The sequence below is a fragment of the Dipodomys ordii genome, unplaced genomic scaffold (genome assembly GCF_000151885.1).
Source record: "Dipodomys ordii isolate 6190 unplaced genomic scaffold, Dord_2.0 Scaffold293, whole genome shotgun sequence".
NCBI lineage: Eukaryota > Metazoa > Chordata > Mammalia > Rodentia > Heteromyidae > Dipodomys > Dipodomys ordii.
In genome coordinates this window covers 269,067-278,920 of record NW_012267509.1, presented here as the reverse complement: position 1 = coordinate 278,920, position 9,854 = coordinate 269,067, and the positions used below count along the sequence as shown (strand labels likewise).

Genomic DNA, 9,854 nt, shown 5'->3' with positions numbered 1-9,854 from the left:
GGGATATACTGTACTGACCTGCAAAAACTTCAAGTTGCGAAATCATTTCCTGTTGAAAAGGTGAGGATGATGATGATGATGATGATGATGATGATGATGATGATTGTCAGTCATGGGGCTTGAACTCTGGCCTTGGGCACTGCCCCTGTGCTCTTCAGCTCAAGGCAAGTGTTCTACTGCTTGAGCCACACAGAGCCACTTCTGGTTTTCTAGTGGTTTATTGGAGGTAAGAGTCTCATGGACTTTCCTGACCGGGCTGGATTTGAACCACTGTCCTCAGATTTCAGCCTCCTGAGCAGCTAGGATTACAGGTGTGAGCCATCAGGGCCTGGCTGATTATTTTTATATATGCTTTTTAAACAAAATAAAAACCAAATAGTCACCAAAAAGCCCTCACCTTTTCAATAGGATACCACTTGATCCTTGAATAATACACATATTGTATAACATTCAAATCAGAACAAACACATGGATTTCTTCCAATATTTACTATTTCTTTATAATGGAAATATTCAAAATATTTTTCTTTTACATTTTGGAAATGTACAGTACATTATCATTATGTACATTCACTCTACTGGGCGATAGTATACCAACTATAACTTATTACATTTTCCTCAAACTTTCTTTATCCTTAACTTTATATTACTCTCTCCAGCATCTAACATCCACTCACCTATTCAATTTCAATATTTAACTTTTATGAGATCAACTTTTCTGTATTTCACACATGGATGCGATCCTGTGGAATTATCTTTTGTTGTTGTTGTTGTTGTTGGTTGTGGGCCTGATCTCTGGGCCTGGGTGCTGTCCCTCAACTCTTCGGCTCAAGGTTTGCCCTCTACCACTTGAGCCACAGCGCCACTTCCAGCTTTTTCTGTTTATGTGGTGCTGAAGAATCGAACTCAGGGCCTCATGAATGCAAGGCAAGCAATCGACCACTGAGCCATCTTCCCAGCCCTGGAATTATCTTTGGTGCTTGGCTTAGTTCATGTGCTTGGCTTAGTTCATGTGCTTGGCTTAGTTCATGTAACATGGTGATCACTAGTTCCAACCAAGTCAGTGTCTTTTATGGCTGAATTTATTTATTGACTACAATGTGTATATTTTCTAATCACTTTTTGTCTTTACATCAATGAGCAGGAATTTAAGTTGTTTCAATTTCTTTGCTATTGTGAGTACTGCTTGCAGTGAATACAGGAGTGCAGGTGTTTCTTCTATGTGCTGGTTTAATTTCCTTTTGATTTCTACCCAGTAGGTGGATTGCTAGAACACATAGTTCTACTTCAATTTTTAGAGGAAATTCTGTATTGATTTTCATAAGACATGAACTTATTCACATTCCTACCTATAATGTTTAAAAGTTCAATTTTCTTCACATCCTTACCAGCACTTATTTTTTGTCTACTAATAATTGCTATTGTACCTGAAGAGAAGTGATATCTCATTGTAGTTGTAATTTGGATTTTGTTGAACAGTTATGTTTTCCTTGAGAAATGTACATATACACATATATACTAATGTATATATATTTATGCATATACCATTTTCAAGCAAGTTTCTTTGTGGATCTTTTTGCCATTGATTTTTTTGTTGTCTGAATTATTTTGTTATTGAGCTTTATTTTACTGTGCTAAAGACCAAACAGTGCCTTTTGCATGCTTGACAATTGCTCTACTTCTTAGCTATAATCCCCAGCTTCTGCTACTGAGTTTTAAAAAATTAAGTAGTTGTAGAAAGAGATTACAATTCCATGAGTCAGGTTATGAGTACAATACATCTTGGTGAATGTCATCTCTTCAGTCCTTCTCCATCCCCCAACCCATCCCCGCCCTCAAGTTATGTAGTTCAAGTTTTATATAATATACATTGAATATAACTTCATGCCCTCCCAACATGTTTCTAATGTCTGATATTCATTTTATTAAAGTTTGTTAGTTCTTCAGAGGAGTTACACTATTGGAATCATCCTCTAAGTATACTATTCTTTAGTCAGTTTGTATGTATGTATATATATATATATATATATATATATATATATATATAAAACCCTGCATATATTATCATGTATGTTTTTATTTTTGCACCTAACTTCTACATATGGGAGAAAACATGCGCCATTTGTTTCTCTGAACCTAGCTTACTTCACTAACATAATTTTTCTAGGTCTACCCATTTCCCTCAAAATGACATAATATTCTTTCTGATAGATGAGTAAAATTCCACTGTATATATGTACCACATTTTCTTGGTACATTCATCAGTTGTGGGACATCTGGGCTATTCCCATAACTTGGCTATAGTTAATACTGTTAGTATGAACATGGCTATGCAAATATCTTTACTGTACCCTGACTTGTCATATTCTGAGTATATGCTCAAGAGTGGCATGTGTGGGTCACAGTGTCGTCTACATTTAGTTTTATGAGGAATCTCCTAACCACCTTCCAGAGTGGTTGAAGTAGTTTGCATTCCCACCAACAGTGTAATAGGAACTTCCTTCCCCCACAGCCTCACCAGCATTTGTTGTAGTCCAAATTCTTGTTGTTGGCCAGTCTTATTTGGGTGAGATGGATTTGCAGTGTTGTTTTGATTTGAATCTCCTTTATGGCCAGGGATGTTAAGCATTTCTTCTGAGGAGTCTCTATTTAGCTCCTTTGCAATTTATTAATTGAGTATTGATTTTGTTGGGTTTAGTTTCTTGAGCTCCTTATATATTCTGGATATTAGGTCTTTGTTGGATATAGAACTGGGAAAACAATCTTCGCAGTGTGCTCTTATTTGTGGGATGGAATTGTTTGCAAATTTGGATTCAAGAAGGTGAAGAACTTGTTTGTGAAATGATACAGATGGAAAGCAGTGTGCCACTGAAGAGAGAGGGAGAGGGAAAGCCACCTATTTGTCTGGATAGGATATAACAATAACTTATATTCGAATCCCAGATCTGTTCATGCTACTACTGGCTAGTGTGATATAACATTGAAAAGTAGAATGTATCAGAGAATTAAGGATTCAAAAGAGGAGGAGATAGTGAATAACTTGCCATGTAGTCTGTGGTTGATTGTCCCGGTGGTTGATTACGTTGGCCTGAACTTTGCAGAGGAGACAGGTGATGTAGATGGGAAGGCTTTGAGTCACTCTTCCCAGATAAAGTTTTATTGTCAATATTACCTGGGAAGTTTTTACCATGAAAAAAGCTGGTTATATTTCTGACTCCTGTGCTACAAATAATGATTACAGTTCTAAAAGCCAAGTAGATGAGGATAAGGTCTGTGTGATTTTGCTCAGAACTCTTGGCAATAGTATATATATATGTATCACAAATATAAAGATGTTCCCCACAATTCCAGGTCTAGTAACAGAAGAAAAAGTTATTGTCTGGATGATGTTATCCCAAATAACATCATTTGAACATCTTTGAACTTCATGGTCAGAACTAACAATAACATTTTTGGAAATACAAATGAATAACATTGACATATTTCAGACCCCCCAGATTGATCTAGTTACTCAAGGGAAAAGAACAATTTCTGAAATAGATAAACAATATGCATGGTTCCTTCCTAGATGGTATTTTGTATCATTTTTTTTGTTCTTCTGTTTTTCTTCTTGTCATGCTTGTATTACCCTGAGAGTAATGATAAATATAATTTGGATACAAATTCCATGCCAATGTATCCATTTACCTCTTGAAAAGATGCTATTTATGTCCTTCCTATTTAATTTTTTTAACCAGTCCTGAGGCTTTAACTCAGGGCTTTGACACTGTCCCTGAGCTTCTTTTGCTCAAGCCTAGCACTCTACCACTTGAGCCACAGCATCACTTCCAGCTTTTTCTGTGTATGTGGTACTGAGGAATTGAATCCAGGGCTTCATGCATGCTAGGCAAGCACCTTACCACTAAGCCACATTCCCAGCCGCTATTTAAAACTTAGGTGATCATTTTCTTTCTAACCATAGAGCAATATCACTCAGTCATTTACAAAGCCAACCAGATCCTGAGTATTAGTTGCATGTCTAAGAATGCTTCAATGCATTAGTCTTCACTATTCATGTTCACTGAACAACTTCAGGTTCACTTTGGTGAATGTTATTAATAAAGAATTTTAGGCCCTCTAAAAATTCCCAAAACTAGTAGGTCTGATGAAGAATCTTACTTGGGTAGGTCATATAATAGATCCTTTTTCTGAATGCTGTGGGTAGACCCTGCCATAGTGAAATAGAGGCAGTTTAAATAGGGAAGTAGAAAATCTAGCCCTTTGTTTCAAGGACTAACTTGTGGGGAGCTGGTGGCTCATGCCTATAATCCTAGCTACTTAGGAGGCTGAGATCTGAGGATCCCAGTTCAAAGCCAGCCAGGACAGGAAAGTCTATGAGACTCTAATCTCCAATTAATCACCAGAAAACTGGAAGTAGCACTGTGGCTCAAGTGGTAGAGCGCTTGCCTTGAGCTGAAGAGCACAGTGACAGCACCCAGGCCCAGAGTTCAAGCACCACGACTGACAAAAAAACAAAGAAAGGACTAACTGTGGTTAAATTAAATTTCCCAGTCTTTCACATTGATGGGATCTATTTAAAAGATGTTACAATTTATATAACATCTTTGTAAATAGCACCCCCTTTCTGTTTCTCCTTTATTATATTCAAAGTGTTGAAACAGAAAGCCATTTCAGTTGCTTCTTTAAGTTCATATACATCTCCTGATGATATTAATTCTGTTTGTCCTCCACAATTTGTCATTCCTTACTTACTAAATTGAATTGCTTTAAATTCCAGCCATACAAATACAATATAACATTGGCACTCACCTTGCTACAAGTTCTGGTATTATTTAATGACTATGTTTATAAAGTAGTGAAGATTTCTATGTACTCATATTTTTCTATTGTAATTCTCAAAAAACAAGTACATCTGTAGGTTTCAATTCTAGAAATGGAATTCTAGGGCAAAAGTATACATGCATAAGTAATGATGATAAAATTTACCAAATGGTTTCTGGAACAGTGGCAGTAAGAAACTGGTCCCACAAATTTCTAATTAAACCACCTCAAGACAGTGGTAGAATAGCAAATGAAAGTTCTACATTACTTGTCTCTGAGCTCTGGGTCAACTCAGAGCTGCATGTAAACTAGTATTTTGTTGTTGTTGTTGTTGGTTATGGGGCTTGAACTCTGGGCCTGGGCCTGGGCCTCAGCTCTTCAGCCCAAGGTGAGCACTCTATCACTTGAGCCACAACGCCACTTCCGGTTTTCTGGTGGTTTATTGGAGATAAAAGTCTCACGGACTTTACTGCCTGGGTTGGCTTTGAACCATAATCCTCAGATCTCAGCCTCTTGGGTAGCTAGGATTACAGACATGAGCCACCAGCACCCAGCACTACTTTTTTGTTTTGGTTGGTCATGGGGCTTGAACTCTGGGCTTGGGTGCTGTCCCTGAACTCTTCAGCTCAAGGCAAGCACTCTTCTACTTGAGTCACAGCGCTACTTCCTTAACTAGCAGTTTTGGCTGAGCAAAAACCATTACATGTTTAGATGAATTGACTACATCTTGTTTTAACACACTCCAACAGAAGTAAGAGTTCTTGCAAGTTTACATACTAAAAAAGGTAGAATGAAATAAATTCTTTTTCAACTTCTTTCTTTCCCACTGAGGACACCAACATTTAGCTAGATTTCCATCTCTGAGGATCAGCACAAATGCGCTGACAATTGCAAAACCAAGAGTCAGAAATTCTCAAATACTTAACATCATGGGATTATTCTCCAAGAAGGAACTTAAAAGTAGAGAAAACACACACTCGGTCCAATAAAAGAAAAGAAAACAAAGCATGAGAAAGAGAACATTGTGAGCAGCTTTCATCTCAGGAGCAGTTTTGTATAGAAGCTGGGAGCTCTGAAGGTAGAGAACATGTTGGTGATGCTTGTGGAGAACAAATACTATGTAGCCACTGGCCACACCCATGATACCCTGAAACATGATATCACGTAGGATCATGAGAATGAGAAAAATCCATTGTATTTCCTTTCTCCCTGGTAGGAAATAACAATTGTTATTTTTACTGACTTGTGATGTGTTCATGTAGACATTTCTGATAAAATAAAGTAAGTTCATACTTATCAATGAATTAAGAATCCAAAAGAAGAACAAGAGGAGAAGGATGTCCTATGTAGACTTCAGCTTAAGCCTCCTCCACCTGGAGGCTCTGGGACTGACTGTGATGGCCTGGACCACTGTGAGGAGAATGCTGGTACAGACTGAGTGGCCATGAGCTACCCTGTCTAGAAAAACAATCATCTTACAGTGCTTAGAATCTAGGAAGTTTCTCAAGCCAAAAGCTGCTATTGCCTTTGGCAGCCCTTTGGAGAGGAGCATTATGATTATTTGTCAAAGCCAAATGGATAAGAATAAGATATACAGATTTCTTCACAGTGCCTTCCCAGAAACTGGAAACATATTTCAGAAAAATAGAGAGGTTTCCTACAATGCCATGTCCAGTTAGAAAAATGCAGATTGTCCCCTAGTTATAGTTCACTCCCATTTCTTATGTCACAGGCAGAAAAACTTGGATCCAGAATACACCTCCTTGATGATATGTATCTGAAAAATGTATTTCATGTCACAGCATTTTTCTGGTATGTACAGGGCAACCGTGATACACATAATGGTGCAGATTTTTGTCTAGGAGAACTCTTTCTTTATCTGTGTCATTCTTTCTGAGTCAGCATTGAAAAACTAGAATTTCTGTTTTTTAAAAAAGTTCATTGTTATTAAAAAGGTGATGCACAGAGGTGTTATAGTTACATGAATCATATAAAGAGGACATTTAAAAATCTAAAATTTCTATCCATATTTCTTTTAGCTTCCCAGTAGCAAAACCAACTTCTCACTCAGATCCTAGTATATCCCAGTTGCGTGCAATCTCAGCATAGCTGAAATGAATCCAATTCTTTTCCAACCTCAACATTTTTCCTTTCTTTCTTATTACATTTTATCATATTCCCACCATCCCACTCCAAATGTCATAACCTGTCTGCCTTCCTCATACTCTCTATTTAAACACTGGCAAAATCCTGTTATTTCAATATTTTAAATGTCTCATAATTTTAGCCACATTTTATTTTTCATGTTGTCTCTCTTAGATTTCTCAGTTTTCATTGCACTCTTAGCTTTTGGTGATGTAATGATGATTTTTTCAGAGTTAATTTTGCTTCTGATTTTTTTGTGGCACTAGTGTTTGAACTCAGGGCTTCATAGATGCTACCTAGGCACTCTACTGTCAAATCATTCCTTCAATCCCTTTTTGCTCTGGTTATTTTGAGATACAGTTTCACTTTTAGCCTGGCTTTACCTGAACTGCGTCCTCCTGTTTTAGTCCTTCTGACATGGCTGTAATGACAGATGTGAGCTAACATCTCCAGCTTCTTTCACTGATAGGCAGTTTTCTGAACTTTTTTGACCAGGCTACTCTGAAACTATGATCCTCCTTATCATGGACTCCTGTGTAGCTGAGATGACAGGTAGATGTCATGCATCCAGTCCAGATAGTGGTTGAGAAGGGGTTTCACAAATATTTTGCCTTGCCTGGCCTTGAACCTTGATCTTCTAGATCTCAACTTTCTGAGTATCTAGGATTACAGCCAAAAGCACCACACTCAGCTTGCTTCCAACTTTTATAACTAACAATATTCCAAAGGCCATCTTAACAGGGTCTTCAGGGATGGTCTGATTACAACCGAGTGACTTACAGGCCTCTGAAGGAAGTCTTCCTCAGCTGTTTCCCACTAATTATTAAAGATTGCTTTAAATGTCTTTCACCTGAAGGTCTCAAGCAGCCTCAGCTCTATAGTCTGTGAGACTCCACAATTAACCAGCAAAATCCCAGAAAACCCAAAAGTACAGCTGTGGCTCAAGTGCCAGCTTTGAGCTCAAAAGCTTATGGATAGCACCTAGGCCCTGAGTTCAAGTTCCAGTACTGGCACACACACATGCACACACACACAAGCACACACACACACATACACACAAGAAAAAAATATATTTATTATAGTTGTTCACATTTCCCCACAAGGAATAGCCATCTAAGGAAAGAGGTGGAATTACATGTGTGGGCTAATATTGTTAGTATAGGGAAACTTAAAGACAGTTATAGAAAGAATACCATCATCTTAAAGACAAAGGCATTTAGGAAGTTGGAAATATAATGGGAAAGAAAAAGATGATATAATTGAAAATATAATAATTCAGCTAAACTTATGAAAACAAATTTTATGAAACCTAATTATGCTGACAGTGTTACAGTACCAGATGAAATTCAAGGAAATAGTTTTCCCTCAATAATCTGAAGAGACTCTTCCATCTTTTCTATTTGAAAGAATACAAGGTAAAGAACTTTATGAAAATATTCACTGCAGAGTGCTCTGATGATACTAGATCCTGAACACAGTGACAGTGATGCTCAAACGTTTCTCGAAAAATATTGGTAGGATTGATCCTCTCCATCTTTCTAGTTCCAGATATCTAAAGGTCCAGGTCATAAGCTCCTTTCAGTAGGTCCTAAGGATCGGCGATGCTCTATGTCTTCCTTTGACTAATCATAGAAAGATTAAAACTTATTCTTCTCAGGAAATTACATGATACATGCAGAGCGCATCAAAGAATTAGCAAGTTTACTCACCTTGATAGCTGTGGTGCAGGCAAGATCTGGGTTAGTCCTTCTGTCAAGAAGAGACTTTCCAGGTTGTATTTGTACCTTCAGGATTTGTAGCACTCTTGGCTCTCAGAAAGTACCAAGGAGACGTCAATTTCCACAGATGTCACCTGTCAGGGTTATGAATCCCTGAAGTACAACTTTCCCTCTCCCCTCACAATTACTACATGAATTTGACTCAGAAGTTATCTCAGACTCAATTAGGTTTAAATAGTAGAAGGATGTGAAGTGAGAAAGGATAAGGATAAGGTCTATGGTTTTTTTCTCAGGACTCATGACAAAAGTATGCATGTGTTTCATTAGTATAAAGGTATTCCCCACCATTCCAGGTCCATTAAGAGAAAGGAAGATAATTCTCTGTATGGACTTAGTCCATACGTCTGACTTCATGAACATTTTTAGAACCAACAAAAAGTAATAGGAAATTTTTTCCTAACTACTTTAATGAAAAGTTTCCTGAAATACATTAAATTTCCTAACACATATGTGACCTCATTTTTTGAAAATTTTTGTAAAGCAGTTGTACAAAGGAATTGCCATTCCACAAAGCAGTTTATGAATACAGTGCATCTTGATGAATGAAATCTCACTTTTTTTGATGCTTTTTCTTTTTGCTTCTACTCACATGGAGATAATGATTATTATAACTTGGACACAAATCCCATGCTAATTCATTCTTTGAAAATGTCCATTTTCATATTCCTCATCTTTAAAATTATTTATACCATTTCCTTCCTAGACAAATAAAAAAAAGGTAATATTCAATTTCTGAGCCATGATCTTGATAATCAGTTCAGATGCTTTCTTCCTTTCATTCTTTCTCCAAGAACCCCTCCCCGCTTGAGTCTAGCAAATTGTACTGGGGCTTCTCCCTAGACCTTCTTTACCATCTCATAAACACTCTTCCCTCAAATAAGCAATAAAGATAAAGCTAAAATACAAGTGTTGCTTCTCTAAAGAACTGCATAAGGGTAAAATGATGTAACTTCTAACAGAAGTCCAAAACTCATGAGTATCTAAACATAAGGAACACAGTAGTTAGAAGGGTAGGAGAGCAGAAAAATCTAGCCAGCCTTCTATTCTCAAGGTTGACCTAATAACATGGGAATGTTTATACCACCAATGGGATCAGAAGGGCACTGAATTC

The 9,854-nt window shown here is 37.4% G+C and overlaps 1 pseudogene; it reads right to left on the bottom strand.

The window, feature by feature from the left end:
- Positions 1-5,589: 5,589 nt before the first annotated feature.
- LOC106001390 lies at positions 5,590-7,384 on the bottom strand (annotated as a pseudogene).
- Between the last annotated feature and the right edge of the window lie 2,470 nt (positions 7,385-9,854).